The sequence below is a fragment of the Kogia breviceps genome, chromosome 17, assembly GCF_026419965.1.
Source record: "Kogia breviceps isolate mKogBre1 chromosome 17, mKogBre1 haplotype 1, whole genome shotgun sequence".
Lineage (NCBI taxonomy): Eukaryota > Metazoa > Chordata > Mammalia > Artiodactyla > Physeteridae > Kogia > Kogia breviceps.
Window position 1 is genome coordinate 12005838 of NC_081326.1, and position 22874 is coordinate 12028711.

General features: G+C 35.9%; 1 protein-coding gene across 2 annotated transcripts in view; it reads right to left on the minus strand.

Annotated features, from left to right (window-relative positions):
* ARFGEF1 (ADP ribosylation factor guanine nucleotide exchange factor 1) overlaps positions 1-22874 on the minus strand; it is a 132446-nt gene that overhangs the window by 108021 nt on the left and 1551 nt on the right. The gene's annotated exons all lie outside the window — the stretch shown is intronic.

Below are 22874 nucleotides of genomic sequence, written 5' to 3' on the forward strand. Positions count from 1 at the left end.
GCCCATGAATATCCACCAAGACAGGCCATAAAATCCTAGGCTATAAAATAAACTTCAAAAAATTTAAAAGAACTGAAATCATACAGAACGTATTCTGGCCACAGTGGAATAAAACTAGAAATCAAGGATGGTAACAGTAAAATTTCCAAACACTTGGAAATTAAGTAATATACTTCTAAACAATCTAGGGCTCAAGAGGAAGTCCAGAGTGAAATTTTAAAAATACAGAAACTAAAAAAACAACAAAACTACAACAAAAAAATTTTGTAGGACACAGCTAAAACATGCTTCAAAGGGAGATTTATAGCTATAAATGCTTATATTAGAAAAGAAGATCAAGGGGGATTTATTCCTGGGATGCAAGGATAGTTCAACAGACACAGATCAATCAATAAGATATGGCACAGTAACAAAATGAAGAATAAAAACCCTATGATTTCAATATACGCAGAAAAAACATTTGACAAAATTCAACATCCTTTCATGATAAAAACTCTCAAAAAACTGGCTATAGAAGGTATGTACCTCAACGTAATAAAGATCATATATTGCAATCCCACAACTAACATCATACTCAATGGTGAAAAGCTGAAAGCTTTTCCTCTAAGCTCAAGAACAAGATAAGGATGCCCTTTCTTGCCAACTCCATCCAATATAGTGGAAAATCCTAGCCAGAGGTATTAGGCAAGAAAAAGAAATAAAAGGCATCCAAAATAGAAAGGAAGAAATAAAACTGTCTCTATTTGCAGATGACATGCTCTTATACATAGATAATCCCAAAGATTCTACCCAAGAACTGCTAGAACTAATAAAAGAATTCAGTAAAGCTGAAGGATACAAAATCAATATACAGAAATTAGTTGTGTTTCTATACAACAATGAACTATCAGAAAGAGAATTTTCTAAGAAATCAACTCCATTTACAATAACATCAAAAAATACAATATTTAGGAATAAATTTAACCAAGGAGGTGAAAGACCCATACACTGAAAACTGTAAGACACTGATGAAAGAAACTGAAGACACAAACCAACAAAGATATTCCATGTTAATGGATCAGAAGAATTAAACACTGTTAAACTGTCCACACCAACCAAAGCAATCCACAGAGTCAATGCAATGTCTATCAAAATTCCAATGGCATTTTTCACAGAAATAGAAAAGACAATCCTGAAATTTGTATGGAACCACAGAAGACCCCGAATAGCCAAAGCCATCTTGAGAAAGAAAAACAAAGCTGGAATCATCATACTTCCTAATCTCAAAGTATATTATAAAGCCATAGTAATCCAAAGTAGTCTGGTACTGGCATAAAAACAGACACACAGATCAAAGAAACAGAATTCAGAACCAGAAATAAGCCCATACATAAACTATGGTCAATGAATCTTTCACAAAGGATCCAAGAATATGCAATAGGGAAAGGACAGTCTCTTCAAGAAACTGGTGCTGGGCAAATTAGAGAGCCATAAGCAAAAAAATAAAACTGGACCCTTATCTTACATCATACACAAAAATCAACTCAAAATGGATTAAATATGAACATAAGACATGAAACTGTCAAACTCCTAGAAGAAAACACGGGGATAAGTTTCTCAACATTGGTCTCGTCAATGAGTTTTTGGGATTTGACATCAAAACAAAAGCAACAAAAGCAAAAATAAACAAATGGGACTATATCAAATAAGAAGCTTCTGCACAGCAAAGGAAATGACCAATAAAATGAAAGCAACCTATGAAATGGAGAAAATATTTGCAAATCACTTATCTGACAAGGGTGAATATCCCAAATATACAAGGAACCCATACAACTCAACAGCAAAAAAAAATCTAAAAAATGAGCAAAAGATCTGAACAGACATTTTTCCAAAGAACACATACAAACGGCCTACAATTACATGAAAAGGTGCTCAACACCACTAATCATTAGGGAAATGCAAATAGAAATCACAATGAGATATCACTTCATACCTGTTAGGGTGTCTATTATCAAAAATCCAACTGATAACAAATGCTGGCAAGGATGTGGAGAAAAGGGAACCCTGGTATACCTGCAGGTGCGAATGTAAACTGGTACAGCCATTATGGGAAACAGTATGAAGGCTCTTCAAGAAATTAAAAATAGAACTGTCATATGACCCAGCAATTCCACTTCTGAGTATATATCGAAAGGTAACAAAATCATTATCTCAAAGAGATATCTGTACTCCAAGTTCATATTATTTACAACAGCTAAGATACGGAAACAACCGAAGTGTCCATCAACAGATGAATGGATAAAGAAGACGTGGTATATAAATACAATGGAATACTGTATATATATCCAGCCTTGAGACAACATGGATGAAGCCGGAGGGCACTGTGCTAAGTGAAATAAGCCAGACAGAGAAAGACAAATATTGCATGGTTTCACTTAAATGTGGAATCTAAAAAAAAACTGAACTCACAGAAACAAAGAGTAGAATGGTGGTTGCCAAGGGCTGGGATTGAGGAAAATAGGGTTGGCATAGAGTACAAATGTTCAGTTATAAGGTAAGTATGAGGATCTAATATATAATGTGGTGACTACAGCTGATAACACTGTACTGTACAATTTAAATTTGCTAAGAGAGTAGAACTTAAGCGTCCTCACCGATCAATTTCAGCATTTTTTTAAAATAGAGAAGAGCTCTCTAACCTAATCTCCCACCTTAAGAAAGGAGGAGAGGCAGAAAAAACCTAAAGCCAGCAGAAAGAAATAATAAAGATATGAGAAGAAATCAATGAAATTGAAAACAGAAAAATAGAAAAAAAATGAATGAAAAAAACCTGATTTTTTGAAAAAATTTAAGAATTAACAAACCTCCAGCAAGACTGATAAAGAAAAAGAGACACAAATTACCAATACCTGAAGTAAAACAGAGTGTCACTACAAACACCAGACATTAAAGGGACTAGAACAACTTTATACACATAAATTTGACAACTGAGATGAAACAGACCAATTGCTCAAAAAAGTACAAACTACCACAACTGACCCAATATGAAATAACCTGAATAGTTCTACAGCTGTTAAAGACATTGAATTCCTAGTTTAAAAACAACCAAAAATAAAATCTCCGGGACCAGATGGTTTCACCGAAGAATTCTACCAAATGTTTATAGAAAAATTAACACAAATTCTATACAATCTCCTTCAGAAAATGGAAGAGAGAACACTTTTCAACTCATTTTATGAGGTCAGTATTATCGTGATGATAAAATTGGACTGTTGTATAATTAAGAATTTGGTTGGTTTTTGTCCCTGGTACTGAAAGGGAGCCTCTAAACCCTTGGAATTTCCCAGTCAAAGGAGTATCTTTTTTATTCATGCTGAGCCTCTAGGGCAGTTTCAGGATAGCAGCTAACCATGCCGGAAAGACCAGCTATGTGGCTTTCAGTTACATGATCTCCGCCTGACCTCCAGAGAGGGGAGAGGGGGATTGCAGATTGGGTTCAATAATGTGGCTAATGATTCAATCAATCAAGCCTATGTAACAAAACCCCAACAAAACCTCTGGACACCCAAAGCTGGGGTTAGTTTCCCTGGTTGGTGATACACATTGATGTGGTGGAAGTGTGATGCATCCTGAGGACATGAAAACTTTGCACTTGGGCCTCTCCCAGACCGTGCCCTAAGCGACTCAAAGATTATCTGCATTTTAAAAGAAGCAACTATAAATGCATATAAATATGGAATTGGTATAATAAGAGAAGACTTTTAAGAAAAAAATTTCCCAATGGGCAAGGAAGGGAAGGAAGACAGAAGTTCACCTACTCAAGATAACCAAGTTGTAATCAAGTAATAATGGAATGGGCAAAAATTCTGGCTTAACAATTGCAGGCAAGCACTTATCAATACGAAGTATGATGATAATAACATTTAGAACTCACAGTTTTATTCTGTGTCTCACATAAAATATGAAGGAAAATACCTGATAAATGGCAGGTTCTCTGTAACTGAAAAGAACTTGATATCCAACTCTAAAAAGGGTGTACACCCAAGAACTTGCAAGACTAAGTCTATGCCAGCTAACACTACTGGACTTTCTAAAGATGGCTAGAAATCCTGTACTCCTTAACCAATTTTTCATACCTTTTCTAAATGTGCTGACAAGGCCACAGTGGATACATACATGGAAATGAGATCTTCTGAAACCTATATACTCTCCTTAACTTGAGTTCATTTGAGTTGAAAACCAAGGCTTTGTGTTTTGGAAGATACAGCAACCAACGAGGTTCTCTCAAGAAGACATTTTAATTAATACTTAGACAGACTACCAGAGGCATAAACTACAAGTATTTCCTAATCAAAAGTCTAGTTGAGACCAGTTATTCTCTCCCCATTTTGAGGACTCAAAATGAAACAGGACATGACAGTTTACCTGGAAAACAAAACAATGTCTTTCCTGTTATCACAACCTAATGAGTGATGAAGCCCAGAGTACAATCAACTTGTAACTGATAATTAGGTATACTCTAAGCAATACCAAAGACACATTTAAATTGTCCTGTGTTCAGTTAGATGACTTACTGGTAAATAAATGTGACTGTCATTCAGTGATTTATCTTACATATCAGGAATCTTCTTTCTTGGTTTTTATTTTCTACTTCGATATGAAGCCCACTATTTATCTTTGTGGGTTCCCCTCCCTTACTCTACATTTAAATACCTCAGGCATGGAGAAGAAAATAAACAGATAATATTTTTCCATTACAGAAAAGTTCTTTAGACGCTTCAATGACATACACTTCTAACAACCTTATATTTTACTGTAATTCTACCACAAGACAATGAAATATGTCTCTCAATACATCTGTCAAAATTTCCTTGTATTTGCAACACTTTTTCTATGTATACCTATACATATTTGTTCTAAAAAAATACTATTATATATTTGTTCTAAAAAGATACTATTATATAATCTGCTTTTTCTACTCCCTCCTCTTCCCATATCAATGAATATATTTCCAGCACATCACCCCTCAGTGTTTGGCAATTATAAAGAGCACAATGACAACAAATAACATACAAGGGAATCCCCAATAAGGTTATCAGCTGATATTTCAGCAGAAACTCTACAGGCCAGAAAGGAGTGGCGTGATACATTTAAAGAGATGAAAGGGGAAAACTTACAACCAAGAATACTCTACACAGCAAGGCTCTCATTCAGAGTCAGCTGAGAAATCAAAAGCTTTACAGACAAGTAAAAGCTAAGGGAATTCAGCACCACGAAACCAGCTTTGAAACAAATGCTAAAGGAACTTCTCAGGGTGGAAGGTGGGAGAAGAGGCTACAACTAGAAACAACAAAATCACAAATGGGAGAGCTCACTGGTAGAGGCAAACATACAGTAAAAGTAGGAAATCATCCACACACAAATATGATATCAAAAACAGCAACTGTGAGCAGAGGAGAGTACAAACACAGGAAGTGGAATTGCATTTGAAATTAAGAGACCAGCAACTTAAAATAACCTCATATATATATATATATATATATATATATATATATATATATATATAGACTGCTACATCAAAACCTCATGAGAAATGCAAACCAAAAAACTACAACAGATACACACACACAAAAGAAAATGCAACCCAAACACCACACTAAAGATGGTCATCAAACCACTAGAGAAGAGAGCAAAAGAGAATGGAAGAAAAAAAAACTACAAAAACAAACCTAAAACAACTGAGAAAATGGCAATAGGCACATACGTATCGATAATTACCTTAAATGTAAATGGATTAAATGCTCCAACCAAAAGACACAGACTGGCTGAATGGATACAAAAACAAGACCCATATATATGCTATCTACAAAGAGACCCACTTCAGACCTAGGGACACACAGAGACTGAAAGTGAAGGGATGGAAAAAGATATTCCACGCAAATGGAAATCAACAGAAAGCTGAAGCAGCATTACTCATATCAGACAAGAGAGACTTTAAAATAAAGACTGTTATAAGAGACAAGGAAGGACACTACATAATGATCAAGGGTTCAATCCAAGAAAAAGACATTAACAATTGTAAATATAATATATGCACCCAACATAAGAGAACCTTTTTATGTAGGGCAAATGCTAAAAGCCATAAAAGGGGAAATTGACAGTAACAATAGTGGGGGACTTTACCACCACTTACACCAAGGAACAGATCATCCAGACGGAAAATTAATACGGAAACACAAACCTTAAATGACGCATTAGACCAGATAGACTTAATTGACATTTATAGTACATTCCATCTGAAAGTAGCAGAATACACTTTCTTCTCAACTGCACACGTAACATTCTCCAGGATAGATCACATCTTCGGTGACAAATGAAGTCTCGGTAAATTTAAGAAAACTGAAATCATATAAAGCATCTTTTCCTACCAAACGCTATGAGATTAGAATCAATTATAGGGTACTTCCCTGGTGGCACAGTGGTTAAGAATCTGCCTGCCAATGCAGGGGACACGTGTTTGATCCCTGGTGCAGGAAGATCTCACATGCCGCAGAGCAACTAAGCCCGTGAATCACAACTACTGAAGCCCACGCACCTAGAGCCCGTGCTCCACAATAAGAGAAGCCACCTCTATGAGAAGCCCACACACCACAACGAAGATAGCTCCTGCTCGCCACACCTAGAGAAAGCCTGCGGGCAGCAACGAAGACCCAAAGCAGCCAAAAAAAATAAATTAAATAAATAAATAAATAAATAAAAATTTAAAAATAAAAGTTAAAAAAAATTCAATTAAAGCAAAAAAAACTATTAAAATACCACAAACACATGGGGGTCAAACAATATGTTACTAAACAACCAGTGGATCACTGAAGAAATCAAAGAGGAAATAAAAAAAATACCTAAAGGCAAATGACAACAAAAACACAATGATCCAAAACCTATGGGATGCAACAAAAGCAGTTCTAAGAGGGAAGTTTCTAGCAATACAATCCTACCTCAAGAAACAAGAAACATCTCAATAAACAACCTAACCTTACATCTAAAGCAGTTAGAGAAAGAAGAACAAAAAAAAAAAAACCCCAAAGTTAGCAGAAGGAAAGAAATCATAAAGATCAGAGTAGAAACAGAGATGAAGAAAACCACAGAAAAGATAAATGAAACTAAAAGCTGGTTCTCTGAGAAGATAAACAAAATTGAAAAACCTTTAGCCAGACTCATCAAGAAAAAAAGGGAGAGGACTCAAATCAATAAAATTAGAAACGGAAAAGGAGAAGTTACAACAGACACCACAGAAATACAAAGGATCATAAGAGACTACTACAAGCAACTATACACCAATAAAATGGACAACCTGGAAGAAATGGACAAATTCTTACAAAGGTACAATTTTCCAAGACTGAACCGGGAAGAAATAGAAAATATGAACAGACCAATCACAAGTAATGAAATTGAAACTGATTAAAAATCTTTCAACAAACAAAAGTCTAGGACCAGATGACTTCACAGGTGAATTCTACCAAACATTTAGAGAAAAGTTAACCCCTATCCTTCTGAAACTCTTCCAAAAAACTGTGGAGGATGGAACTCTCCCAAGCACATTCTACGAGGCCACCATCACCCTGATACCAAAACCAGACAAAGATATCACAAAAAAAGAAAATTACAGGCCAATATCACTGATGAACATAGACACAAAAATCCTCAACAAAATACTAGCAAACAGAATCCAACAACACATCAAAAGGATCACACACCATGATCAAATGGGATTTATCTCAGGGATGCAAGAATTATTGAATATACACAAATCAATCAATGTGATACACTACATTAACAAAGGGAAGAATAAAAACCATATGATCATCTCAATAGATGCAGGAAAAGCTTCTGACAAAATTCAACACCCATTTAATGATTAAAAAAAAAAAAAACTCTCCAAAAAGGGGGCATAGAGAGAACCTACCTCAACATAATAAAGGCCATGTATGACAAACCCACAGCAAACATCATTCAAAACAGTGAAAAACTAAACGCATTTCCTGTAAGATCAAGAACAGACAAGGATGTCCATGCTCGCCACTTTTATTCAACATAGTTTTGGAAGTCCTAGCCATGGCAATCGCAGAAGAAAAAGAAATAAAGGGAATCCAAATTGGAAAAGAAGTAAAACTGTCACTGTCTGCAGATGACATGATACTATACATAGAAAATCCTAAAGATGCTACCAGAAAACCACCAGACCTCATCAATCAATTTGGTAAAGTTGCAGGATACAAAATTAATACACAGAAATCTGTTGTATTCCTATACACAAACAACGAAAACTCAGAAAGAGAAATTAAGGAAACAACCCCATTTACCATCGAATCAAAAAGAATAAAATACCTAGGAATAAACGTACCTAAGGAGGCAAAAAAGCTGTATACAAGAAACTATAAGATACTGATGAAAGATATCAAAGATGACACAAACAGATGGAGAGACATACCATGTTCCTAGATTGGAAGAATCAATACTGTGAAAATAACTACACCACCTAAAGCAATCTACAGATTCAATGCAATACCTATCAAATTACCAATGGCATTTTTCACAGAATTAGAACAAAAAATTTTACAATTTGTATGGAAACACAAAAGACCCAAATAGCCAAAGCAATCTTGAGAAAGAAAAACAGAGCTAAAGGAATCGGGCTCCCTGACTTCGGATTATACTACCAAGCTACAGTAATCAAATCAGTACGGTACTGACACAAAAACAGACACAGATCAATGGAACAGAACAGAGTCCAGAAATGAACCCCCCACACACCTATGGTCAATTAATCTATGACAAACAAGGCAAGAACGTGTGATGGAGAAAAGACAGTCTCTTCAATAAGTGGTGCTGGAAAAACTGGACAGCTACATGTAAAAGAATGAAATTAGAACACTCCCTAACACCATACACAAAAATAAACTCAAAATGGATTAAAGACCTAAATGTAAAGCTGGATACTATAAAACTCTTTAGAGGAAAACATAGGCAGAACACTCTCTGACATAAATCACAGCAAGATCTTTTTTGATCTACCTCCTAGAGTAATGAAAATAAAAACAAAAACAAACAAATGGGACCTAATTAAACTTAAAAGCTTTTGCACAGCAAAAGCAACCATAAACAAAATGAAAAGACAACCCACAGAATGGGAGAATATATTTGCAAATGATGTGACCAACAAGGCATTAATCTCCAAAATATGCAAAAAGCTCACGCAGCTCCATATCAAAAAAACAACCCAATCCAAAAATGGGCAGAAGACCAAACAAGACATTTCTCCAAAGAAGACATACAGATGGCCAAAAAGCACATGAAAGGATGCTCAGCATCACTAATCATTAGAGAAATGCAAATCAAAACTACAATGAGGTATCACCTCATACCAGTCAGAACGGCCATCATGAAAAAATCTACAAACAATAAATGCTGGAGAAGGTGTGGAGAAAAGGGAACCCTCTTGAACTGTTGGTGGGAATGTAAATTGATACAGCCACTATGGAGAACAGTATGGAGGGTCCTTAAAAATCTAAAAACAGAACTACCATACAACCCAGCAATCCCCTTACTGGGCATATACCCTGAGAAAACCATAATTCAGAAAGAATCATGTACCACAATGTTCATTACAGCTCTATTTTCAATAGCCAGGACACGGAAGCAACCTAAGTGTCCATCGACAGATGAATGGATAAAGAGGATGTGGCACATATATACAATGGAATATTACTCAGCCATAAAAAGAAACGAAATTGAGTTATTTGTAGTGAGGTGGATGGACCTAGAGTCTGTCATACAGAATGAAGTAAGTCAGAAAGAGAACAAATACCATATGCTAACACATATATATGGAATCTAAAAAAAAGGTTCTGAAGAACCTAGGGGCAGGACAGGAATAAAGATGCAGACATAGAGAATGGACTTGAGGACAGGGGGAGGGGAAAGGGTAAGCTGGGACGAAGTGAGAGAGTGGCACTGACATATATATACTACCAAATGTAAAACAGATACCTAGTGGGAAGCAGCCCCATAGCACAAGGAGATCAGCTCTGTGCTTTGTGACCACCTAGAGGGGTGCAAGAGGGAGGGGATATGGGGATATGTGTACATATAGCTGATTCACTTTGTTATACAGCAGAAACTAACACAATATTGTAAAGCAATTATACTCCAATAAAGATGTAAAAAAAAAAAAAAAAAACTACTATGAGGTATCACCTCACACCAGTCAGAATGACCATCATCAAAAATTCTACAAACAATAAATGCTGGAGAGGGTGTGGAGAAAAAGAAAACATCCTACATAGTTGGTAGGAATGTAAATTTGTACAGCCACTATAGAGAACAGTATGGAGGTCCCTTAAGAAACTAAGATTATAGCTACCATATGATCCAGCAATCCCATTCCTGGGCATATATCCAGAGAAAACCATAATTTGAAAAGACACATGCATCCCAACGATCACTGCAGCACTATTGACAAAAGTCAGGATATGGAAGCAACCTAAATGTCCATCAATGGCTGAATGGATAAAGAAGATGTGGTACATATATGCAATGGAGTATTATCCATAAAAAAGAACGAAATGATGTCATTTGCAGCGACATGGATGGACCTAGAGATCGTCATGCTACGTGAAGTAAGTCAGAGAAAGACAAATATATGATATCACTTATATGTGGAATCTAAAAAAATGGTACATATGAACTAATTTACAAAACAGAAATAAGAGTCACAGATGTAAAAAACAAGCTTATGATCACTGGGGGAGGGATAAACTGGGAGATTGGGATTGACATAGACACACTACTATATATAAAACAGATAACAAATAAGGACTTACTGTATTAGGACATGGAACTCTACTCAATACTCTGTAATGACCTATATGGCAAAAGAATCTAAAGAAAAAAGTGTGATATATGTATACGTATAATTGATTCACTTTGCTGTACAGCAGAAACCAACACAACATTGTACTATACACTATATGCCAATAAAATGTCTTTTTAAAAAAAGCACAGTAATGAACAAATTTGTACATCTACCTTCACAACATATATCATTATTTTCTAACAATTTTTTAGAAGTAGAATTTGAGATAAAGGGAATGAGAGAAAGGAGTGGATAGATGGAGACGGGAAGGAAAAAAAAGAAAGAAAAAGAGGGACTTCCCTGTGGTGCAGTGGTTAAAAATCTGCCTGAGAATGCAGGGACACGGGTTCGATCCCTGCTCCGGGAAGATCTCACATGCTGTGAAGCAACTAATTCCGTGTGCCACAACTACTGAGCCTGTGCTCTAGAGCCCGCAAGCCACAACTACTGAAGCCCGCATGCCACAACTACTGAAGCCCACATGCCTAGAGCCTGTGCTCTGCAAGAAAGAGAAGCCACTGCAATGAGAAGCCTGTGCACTGCAACGAATAGTAGCCCCCGCTCGCTGCAACTAGCGGAAGCCCATGCGCAGCAACGAAGACCCAACACAGCCAAAAATAAAAATAAATAAATTTATAAAATAAAAATTAAAAGAAAGAGGTGGAGTAAGACACACATTTTATCAAAACAAACATGTAGGGCTTCCCTGGTGGCGCAGGGGTTGAGAATGCGCCTGTCGATGCAGGGGACACGGGTTCGTGCCCCGGTCCGGGAAGATCCCACATGCCGTGGAGCGGCTGGGCCCGTGAGCCATGGCCGCTGAGCCTGCGCGTCCGGAGCCTGTGCTCCGCAACAGGAGAGGCCACGACAGTGAGAGGCCCGCGTACCGCAAAAAACAACAACAACAACATGTAAAACAGTATGTCTGAGTTTACTAGCAGAGTTGCTGTTCTATCATTTTCAGCAAATTCCTATTACTTAGGTTTACCTAGGCTGAACTTGCAGTCTTAACACTTACAATTCCTTCTTTGGAAGCTTATTTTCTCTGCCTAGAAAATCACAGCATTTTTAAAAATCTTTAATTTAAAGTAATATTGCTAAACTGAGACTTGTATGAGTCTCTTCACACGTTGAGGTTTTTATTCTTCCTGGAATATAGCAGTTTTCATACACAGGTGTTTTTCAGTGCAGAAGTTTCCTTCAGTATGTCTTTGATTATTGCTTTGTTCACAATTTTTAATTTTTAATTTTCTTGTTTTATGTTTAGGAAAAAGAATTATCCATGTGGAATAGTTTTGTTTTTTGACCTCCATATCTGCCTCTTTTCTCTCATTCTTTTAGCTTTGCTCTTTCCTCCTGGGTATAGTGACAATATGTTGTCACTATATGTTGTGACAACATATGTTGTCACATATATGTTGTGGAAAATCAATATGATTTTCCACAACATTGTATATTTTCCTCCATTTCTGCAAGTTAGTGGTCATTTGGGAGATCACATCAAGGGTTGTTAACCAGATGTCAGGTTACCCACTGATTATTTTAAAATCACCTCCATTGCTTTAAAATGTCTTTATGAATCAAGAATGTTTTCATACATCAATGCTGACAAAGATTCTGAGGGTCTGAAAAGGAGAACGGAAAGGAGACAAGCAAGGAGAGTTAGGTAGGGTTAGAAAATGAACAAAAAAGGAATGGTTCCCCAAAAAAAGGGAACTGAAACATTCTGATAATTTTTTTAAAGGAAAAATTCAGGATAAAAATTAAATTTTTTTAAAAATGGAAAAACTGAGGAAAAGCAAACATTTAATGTACAAACTCAAAGATTTTCATTTCCTTACCCATCTTCTGGAAAGCCAAATTATTAACAGTGACTATCCTAGACAAGATATTTGGGGACATTAATTTACTGAATCACCAAAATCTTTACATTAAGAGGTTTTAGTCAAGCAAACTAGTGAGAGATAGATATCTTTATTACACAGAATAGCAGTAGGCATGCATAAATGGCAAAATCAAACAAAGCTCCTTGTTTGTTATTAATGAAAGATTATATAACCTTAAGAAATGTCAAAAATAGAAAACTTCAATAAGACCAAATCAGTAGAAACCATTTTGGGGGAGTATTAAAAAAAAAAAAAATCAAGAGATATTCAATTTGACATAAAATCTAAAACTGTTTAGTATCATAAATATAATTTTAATTTAGTAATAAAACAGAAAAAAACATTTTTCATTCAAAACAAGAAAAACCAGCCAAGTAAAAAGAATTATAATTGTTATGATTTGAATGCCCAACTTTTTTATAGGGAACCAGATTGGGGCATATTGATTACCTAATCAAGTGTGCTCTTTGAAATGTAAAAGAAAATTAAAGAACTGAAACAATCTTTGTTTTAACTGTTTCAAAAGGAAAACAACTCAAGAAGATATAATCACATAGAAAAGCTTGATACAGTACAATTTGGCATATTCGTTGACTTTTTAAGGAAGCATATGCTACATATTACTAACAAAAGTACCTTTCCTTCTAATTAGCCATTCAAGTCTTTTCCAATAGCCATAAAAATGGGGGCTGGGTGTGGGAACCGAGAGAGAATAAAATACTTTCACTTCATATATTCAAACACATGCATTCATCACTGTATTTAGGAAAAAAGCACATTTTGATAATGTATTGATAAGTTTAATTTCTGTCCATGTCTCTTCTGGCAAAATATCTGTAGACACAGTTAGTATTCACTATTAAACTTCCATTCTCTAATCATTATAAAATACCCATTTCGGAACTGGTATATACTTTAAAAGCTAAAATTATTAACAATTAATTGTTAACTTAATTATTAACTGGTATCAAACATACTGAACCTTATTCCTATTCTTCGCTATTACTATAAGATGCATGTGTTCCATTTTCATTTCTAAAGATACAAGCACATCAGAAATTACAAATAAGCTTTTGATTATCACTGCATTAAACACATTCTCAATTATCATGTAAGAAGTAACCCAACAACAACAACAACAAAAAGTAACCCAACAAAATTGATGAAAAAAATAATCAACTTATTCCCAACTACAACACTTTGTATCTGATATGTAAGAATATAAGGTAAGAAATGCCGATTAAGTATTATGTGAATAAGTTGCTAAGAGAATATAAAAGAAAGCATTAGAGAATATAAAAGAAAATCCTAAAATTATTTGGAAAAAGAATCAAGCAACATTACAAAATATATGTAAGGGGCAATGAGCACTAGTCAATCCTATCTGATACAATGTTAAAGCAATAAACAGAATGACTGATGAAATAAGATGTGATAAAAACCATTTTTAACTTACTTAATAATTGCTTTTCAACACCTGACTATCAATTCTAAGAGAGAAAGTGAACTTATTAAATACATAATGCATTATACCCTAATAAATCTGAAGGAAAAAAGTATGAAAAATCAATTAATAAGATTTACAGAAAACAAAAGTATATCTACCGTAATTATAAAGGGTAGTTTTTATGTATTTGGTTCCTACTTTTAGAACAGAAAAGAAAAAAAGTGCAAAGGAATGATGAAAAAGAATGGTTACATTAAAAAGGGATCAAAACCAATAATCTAAAGAGAGTGAATATGCTTATTTTCCTCATACTGTGCTGTACACCTGCACCCAGCACAGGTGTGTTTATGGTAATTTTGCCTAAGGAATGAGAACCGTAAATGACCATACTCTAACCCAGTAAGCTCCATCTTAAGGTTTAAATAATTCTGCATATATAACACTCAATGAATTTTTCAGGGATTAATAAAAGAAAAATCTGTGCAGCAAAATGTAAATGCTCCCAAACTCAAAAACATTTAAACAAATGACACCTTATTAAAATGCTAGATAGGAAGATACATAGATACAACATGTAAAAAATGCATATGACACAATAATGAGACCATACAACTGAAAATTATGACAATTACACAATAATTACATTTATATCCTTATAAAAGAAGCCACTGAGATATACCACCAGTTATTTTTAGGTAAAGGCTTATTTGTAATTTCCCATAAGATGACATTTTAATAAGATTTGGTTTTTATTTCAATTTTTAAAATGATTTGAAATGCTATAAATACTAAGATAGAAAGCAAGTGAGAATATTTTTAAAGGGTTAGGAGTACAAGTACAATAAAAGCTAGCCTATCCAGAATCCCTGGGAGTCACACGACAGTTGAATTTTCCAAATGGCTCAAATAAAAATCTTAGTTTAAAATTTTGTTTAAAATCTTAAGTTTGAAATTTTGTTAAAAATCTTAGAAAGACACAGAAAAATACACATGAATCTACCTGACTTTTTAGGCAAAACAGAATAAAATGATCTTTCACATGATGGACTCAGGGATGCCATTATGAGTGCACATAAACACCCTCAAGAGTCACTGAAGTGTACAGAGCAATATTTTCATATATTGCTGTTGGTTGACTGTTTCTTTGTCTATTATGTATTTTGCCCTTTGTCTTTTCTTAGCAGTACCTTTCTTTCTATGGACGCCTTCGTTTCCCATTTTGTAATTTGTTACTTGTAAACAGCTTCGTGATTAAGGGTGCAGTTCAGGATAGCCAAATTAAGCCAAAAGGCATATTCCACCGCTGCCAAACACAGCTCTAAACCTCAGTTTCTTCATCTGCAAAATGCAGGGAATAATAGCACCTAAGCACATAGGGTTGTTTTGACAACTAACTGAGACATAGCCAATGAAGTATTTAATTGGCAAAGAACTTGGAATACAGTAAACATTCATTAATGTTAGTTATTCCTTTTCCTCTTATTATTGCCTCAGAAATTAAACAGCTCAATTTTTGGAAGAGTACATCTGTTCATGTGTATGTGTATAGAATAAAGTCTGGAAAAAATGCTTCAAAAAGCTAAGAGTGTTTCAGTGAAATAACACTTCCTATTAACTATGATGGCTAAAACCAAAAACACAGACAATAACAAATGCTGACTGGCAAGGATGTATGAGAAACCCCAATGGTGCAGCCACTTTGGAAAACAACTTAGTTTCTTAAAAAGTTAAGCAAAAAGTTATCATATGACCCAGGAATTCCACTCCTAGGTTTCCATAAGAAATAAAAAATTAGGCCCACATAAAGACTTACACACAAATATTCATAGCAGCACTGTTCATTCAACCCAAATGCCCATCAATTGTGAACAGATAAGCAAAATATGGCAACTCCACATTATGGAATACTATTCAGCAATAAAAAGAAATGAAATATTGGTACACGCTACAACATGAATGAACCTCAAAAACATTATGCTGAGTGAAGTCAGACACAAAAGACCACACTTGTATGACGTATAGTTATATGAAATGTCCAGAAAAGGCAAATAAAGACACAGAAAGTAGATTAGTGGATGCCTGGAGCTGGGTACGGCAACAGGGATTAATTGTAAATGGGCACTAGGGCTCTTACTGGGGTGATGGAAATGTTCTAAAACTGGATTATGGTGATGGTTGTACAACTCAGTGAAACTCAGTAAAAATTATTACATTTAAAATGGACATATTTTATACTGTAAACTATAACTTCAATAAAGTTTATTTTTGTTTTTTTGTTTTTTACAAAGGTGACAATGGTTATCTCCATTGTCATGAGTGATTTTTCTCCTTAGTTTTGCTTTTGAAAACAGTCTGAAAAGGATTTATTTAAAAAAATTAACTGCCAAATTTATTGGACTTACGTGTAATTAAAAGTAAACTGAGTAAAGGCACAGACTCTCCTCTAAATATATAGTGCTTGGTTTTCATACCTACTTTGTTTGCTTATATATTTATTATTTAATTTCTCAAAAAAGGTATACAAAGATGAGGGTTATTAAACAGCTGATTAGTGAATTCTCACTGTATACCTTGCTGGATTCAAGTTGAGAGAAAAAAATGAACAGTCCCACATGGAGTTTCCTAAATATAATTCCAGAGGTAATACTGTGATATGAAAAACTTTTAAAAATTGTTTTTCACAGGCTTCCCTGGTGGCACAGTGGTTGAAAGTCCACCTGCTGATGTAGGGGACGAGGGTTCGTGCCCCGGTCCGGGAAGATCCCACATGCCGTGGAGCGGCTGGGCCCGTGAGCCGTGGCCGCTGAGCCTGCGCTTCGGGAGCCTGTGCTCCGCAACAGGAGAGGCCACGGCAGTGAGAGGCCAAATTGTTTTTCACAACCTCGCCTGAATGAGAAGATAACATAGGTTCTTAAACTCATGTTGTATCAAGTCTTAATCTAAGCAAGACAAAAATATCAAACGTGGAACACAAACCTTTTAAATACTTGGGCCCATGACTTTTTTTTTTAAAGAGGTTTCTCAAGATTCATGAACACTAAAGCCTCAGAATAACTCCTTTCTAGATTTATGAAACAGAGACCAGCCAAAGACAGTATTTGACTGTTTAAACATGTATAGTTGACACTTGAACAACATGGGTTTGAACTGCAATGGTCCACTTACATGCGGATTTTCTTTAATAAACGCTACAGTACTACATGATCCAAGACTGGCTGAATCCAAGGATGCAGAACCACTGATGATGGGGGCCGGCTGTAAAGTTATGCTTGGATTTTCAGCTGCTGGGAGGGTGGGTGCCCCACAACCCCCACTGTTCAAGTATATGATGCTGTGCTCTAACAATGGAAGCTCAAATATATCAAACTGGGTCTGAAAAGTTAAGATAAAGGGAACTGTTACTAGTTTCCTAGGGCTGCTTCAAAAAACTACCACAAACATGGTGGTTTAAAACATTAGAAATTCAGTCTCTCACAGATCTGGAGGCCAGAAGTCTGGATTCAAGGTGTTAGAGCCATACTACCACCACTGAAGGCTCCAGGGAAGAATCCTTCCTTGCCCTGTCCTAGGTTCTGGTAACACCTGGTGTTTCTTGGCTTATGGCAACATAACTCCAGTCTCTGCCTGCCTCCATTTTCACCTGGCTTTCTTCCTCTGTGTGTCTCTGTGTCCCTTTCTCTACATATAACACACCAGTAACCAGTCACTGGATTTAGGACCTACCCTTAAATCCAAGATGATTTCATCTCGAGATCCTTAATTAATAACATTTGCAAAGATCCTATCCCAGAAACGGACCAGATCAATTGTTTACTGTAACTGAAACTAAGTGAAAGGCTCATTCTTAGGAAAAAACCTCACTGGAAAAAAAAAAAAATGACAACTCAAATTTGAAATTGTTTTGTGCCTTCTCAGAAGAATGTGTCCTATCATTTAAATTGTGTCCTTTACTCTGAAAATATACTATTACATCAGTAGAAAATTTTATCATTAAAAAAATTCTAAAATACATATAAAGGGTTGAATGAAAATGTTTCACTATATAAAGTTTTTTCCCAAAGGCTGTTTCTCTCCTGTGTTCCCCATCATGGTGGATGCCTTCTCCAACAACCTTGTGGCTCTGGCTATGACTGTTGTCATGCAACCAACCCAACAGCAAATCCTGTCGACCCCTTTACAGTATATTCCAAATGCAACCAATCATCATTCCCTCCACCACCACCAGCAAACTCTAAATCAACATTTCTGGCCAAAGTGAGCCTTTTAAAATATAAATCTGTTTTGTCACCCCCTGTAAAACTCTCCAGTGACTTCCAGATGCAATAAAATCCAAAGTTGTCCTCTTCTCCTACCCTCTGCTTGTCACTGTCCCACAGTCACACAAGCTTCCTTTCGTCCTGGAAGGTACCGAGCACACACTTGTCCTGCTGTTCCCTCTATTCGTTTCATCCAGGTTTTTGAAAGGCTGAATCTCCCTCTTTCGTCACTTCTCTGCTGAAATGTCACATCATGGAAAGGCCTTTCCTGACAATCCTACCTAAAGTTGCACTCCTGGTCATTCTCCCTTTACCCTTTTGAACTATTTCTTCAGAAAATAACAATCTGACAATATATTAGTTTGCTTTTTACTGTCAGCCTCAACAAACTAGAAAATAAGTTCCATGAAAGCTTATTTGTCTCACTGTTGCATAGCCAGCGCTGAAACAGTATCTGGCACATACTAGCTCAACAGGTATCTGAATGAAGGATATACCTAATTTTGAAAGGCAACAATAATTTGTTCATGTATTTTCCTTTTTCAGATATACCCTCCTCCATTTCATGAGGAATATTATGACAAATAATCCCCCCAAATTACTTCCCATTCACAAAACAATTACCAACAGAAGTTTCTCTAAAACTTAAACACCATCAGGAGAGACAAGCAGTTGCCTGCCATTAGATGGGATAGGAAAAAGCGAGAGCGCAAACAGTCCTCTGAGCTTGATACCACTCCGTCCAACTACACCTCATTTCTGACTTTCTCCTTCCCACACTGTCAACAGGACTCTTGCTTTCGTTTTCTCAAGTCAATTTGATGTAATCTATTTCCAATGACTCTTCTCAAGAATGGTTTCATCAGTAGTTAGGGCTATTGTATCTGCTTTGTCCATCTTTTCTTTGAACACTGTCCCAAAGTCAATTCCAAGGAACAATGTTTCCTAGGTGTTAACAGACACTGAAAAGGGTCAAATAAATTTAGGAAAAACTTCGTTAAGCAAAACTGAGCACTTTCTTTTTCAGAGAGCACTCTTCAGAATCTTAATTATGGTAATGTGCAGTATAAATCTCCACAATGGAAGAGAGTACACCCAAACTTATTTTTTTTTTTAACTCAAACCTAACAGACTCTTTCTTTCAGTTATTTCATTCATTATGCCCTTCTTTCCTAGCTATCTCAAAAATTCCAGCAGCCTGCCTTACTGAAAACACCTTTTACTTTAGATACCATGGAAGGTTTAAAAAGAAACTTGTTAATGGTTTTAAATTAAAATTAAAATAATTAATTGTTGGGAGGGCATTATTTGAGAATTTTTTCTGGTAAATGCTGAAGAGTGACAAAAATTAATAATATTACCAGAAGGAGCATAAAACTGGGGTCAAAAAAAGCACTCAAATAATTTCTCCTCCACCCATGCAATCTTTTTATAACACCAGTAACCAAAACAAGGGTGAGACTGGAGGGGCAGAAGGAAGCAAGTTCTGTAAGTTTTTAGCCTAAATATTTTATTTACATTTCTAGAGGAGACTAAGTATAGATAACAGACTTACATAAAAACAGTAAAACAGGATAATCACTTTAGAACATGAGGAACACAAATTGACACCCTGTCTGATGCAAAAATTACTTCCCTAACAATTCCTCTTTTTCTCAACCATTCTCCCCTATCTCTGCAGGAACCCACCCTTATCTCTGCCCTCTGCATGCTTCCTCGCCTCTAAAACCTTCTTCTGGTCACCCCTTTCACTCTTATTCTCTATCAGTGCCAGTTTCCAACCTTGAACTCATTCATCCTAACATCTGCAGGATATCTTCATAGATATCTGATGTTAGAGGCAAAAGCTGAACTAGTCGTAGCCCTAACATCAAAGAAACTCTTGAAACTTAAGAGGCCTGATTGGAATATGGCCCAACTGCACCCTCCCCTCCCCGTAAGACAAACAATGCTACCTTCAAGCCCAATCCCTCAACAATCCTAAATTCTTTAAAACTAAAAATAGCTTAGCTGTTGTCTCATCTTCCAGCAGATGGCCGGACTATTTTTAATTCAGGATTCTAGAGAGCAGGAATGGATCAAGCTAAGCTAGGGCAGCCTAGAGGCCCTCACTCTGCAGAGTTCAGTGGTTGCTGCAGAGAGCTGTAGTGGGGCAGATACCAAGAGAGGGCAACCTGGAGCCGTTCCTGGGCCTGTGGACTTCACAACGATTGAACAATACAGGTGTGAGGGGTTTTCTTTTCTTTCTTTTTTTTTTTTTAAACCACCCTTTACTTCAAAATAAAGTCTGAAATGTAAGATAATTTAACAAAAGTTTTCAATAATCTGCTTTTAAGGTTTCATTATTTTTCTTTTTGTGAAAAACAGAGTTCCTTTATGTGGTGCTTTTGAAATTGGGCTTTGTTTTAATAAAGTAAAATCCCCCCTAATCCAGATAAGGTTTCCTAACAGCTATACTTTAACAACAACAACAAAAATACAGTTTTCTTAAGAATATGAGACAAACTGTAATTTCATGAGTATAATTTACAGAAAACTGATTTATAATAGGCCATTTTGTTAAAAATGTCAGTGGTCTGAAATCTACTCACACACCCATAAAATGATTTTAAAACACAAAAGGATTAGAAGTCTGGATATAAAAATACTATATATTTTCTTGTTTACTGTCTATCTCCCTTCAGCCACATGGTAGGTGCTCAATAAAAATGCCGGGAGGAGGTGCAGGGAATAAATGCAGACAGGTATATTTAGAAGGGTCACTTACAAAGTGTATTTAGAAGGGTTATAACAACACCCAACTCTCTACTACTTCCAGCCAACTCCTACCCACTCAAAAGCTAGAGATCAGGGATGACCCAACCAGGACATTCCAGTTTACTTTCCCATCCAGCCTGACAGCCATATAGGTTATCAAGAAAACAAACTGGGCTTGGCCCAGGTCTCAACAGTGAAGAGGAAAAGGGAGGTCTATAATAGTTTCCTGGGATACCATCTACTACAAGACATTATACTTTCTGCAAAGATGAAAAGGGTTATTCCTACAAAATTGTTTGGGTGATAAAGCAGATGTATGACTAGAAGGGAAGAAACAAAGGTCATCAAGGATTAACTACCATGAGATTGCTCAATGAGATTTTGTAGGAGACTAGATATGACTATGAAATGTGGGGAAAAAGCCCTAAACATCTCAAGTAAAGAGTACTTTCTTTACTGGTAAGTATTTAGTATTGAGTAATTTTAGTCCCTGCCTGGAGAGACACATTCCTCATAATAAGCTTCTGCTAAGTATATGGAAGGGGCAAAAAAGTAAAGAGTGGCAAAATCTAAAACAATCTTGGTACAGCTGGCACACACACTACCAAGTAGTCCCTATGTCTAGAAACAGCAAGGATCAAGCTAAGCCCTCTCATGATGCCAATCAAGAGTGGTAGGAATACTCTCAATGCACAACTTAAGAGAACGGTGTGTTCACATTCATGGCACGTTAGAGGGGACGTAACCTTACAATCAAAGTTCAACATCCTAATTTTACAGAGAAGGAAACTAAGGCCCAAGGACTTGACTATACTGCAATGTAAGAGAACTGTGATTTAAAGCCAGGATCCCAGGTTCCCATTCCAGTGAGCTCTCCATTTAAAAATACTTACATTAGCATTTTGGAGAGAGGGGGAAAAAAAAAAATATATATATATATATATATAGACACACGCACACACCACACTCCATTTCCTCAGTCTAATACTTATCATAGTACATTAAAAGTATATTTTAATACAGAAAATCTGGTCTCAAAAACTAAAACTTTTGTTTGAACTCTTAAGTTCTTTAACCTGCAAGTTATTCATAAACCTACACATAACAATTGTTTTTAAAATTCCAAAAATCACTCCTTCCCTCATCCTGTCCCAAGTTAATCATTCCTTTCAGGACCTAGATATAATTCAATTTTTACTTCTGTACAACATCCTCTCATACACCTGAAACAGTTTTTCGCTAGCTTCAAGAATAACAAAAGGTGAACCTGTGATCAATGAAGCGTAAAAAAACTAAACTTAAACTCATTATACGTAAAATTCAAAACAATTTTAATGTAATTTCTTCGATAGATCCAAAAAAGAAGGAAAAAGTAGTATAACTTATTATAGCAAGTTATAAAGTCTTCTATTTATTTTAAAAATTAAAAGGCAAAGTTGCTTTTAAGCTGTCTAGACCCTTTACTTTAGCATACATCCAAGTTATTCTGGATTTTCTTCCCCTTCAAGAATGCTTTTTTCCAAAGCCCACTTAACAAGCTTCGTTTTCTCAAGTCAATTTGATGTAATCTACTTCCAGTGTTACAAAATGAAGCGCAAGCATTAGGAATTCATCTTTGTGTTTAACGTCCTGGTCTC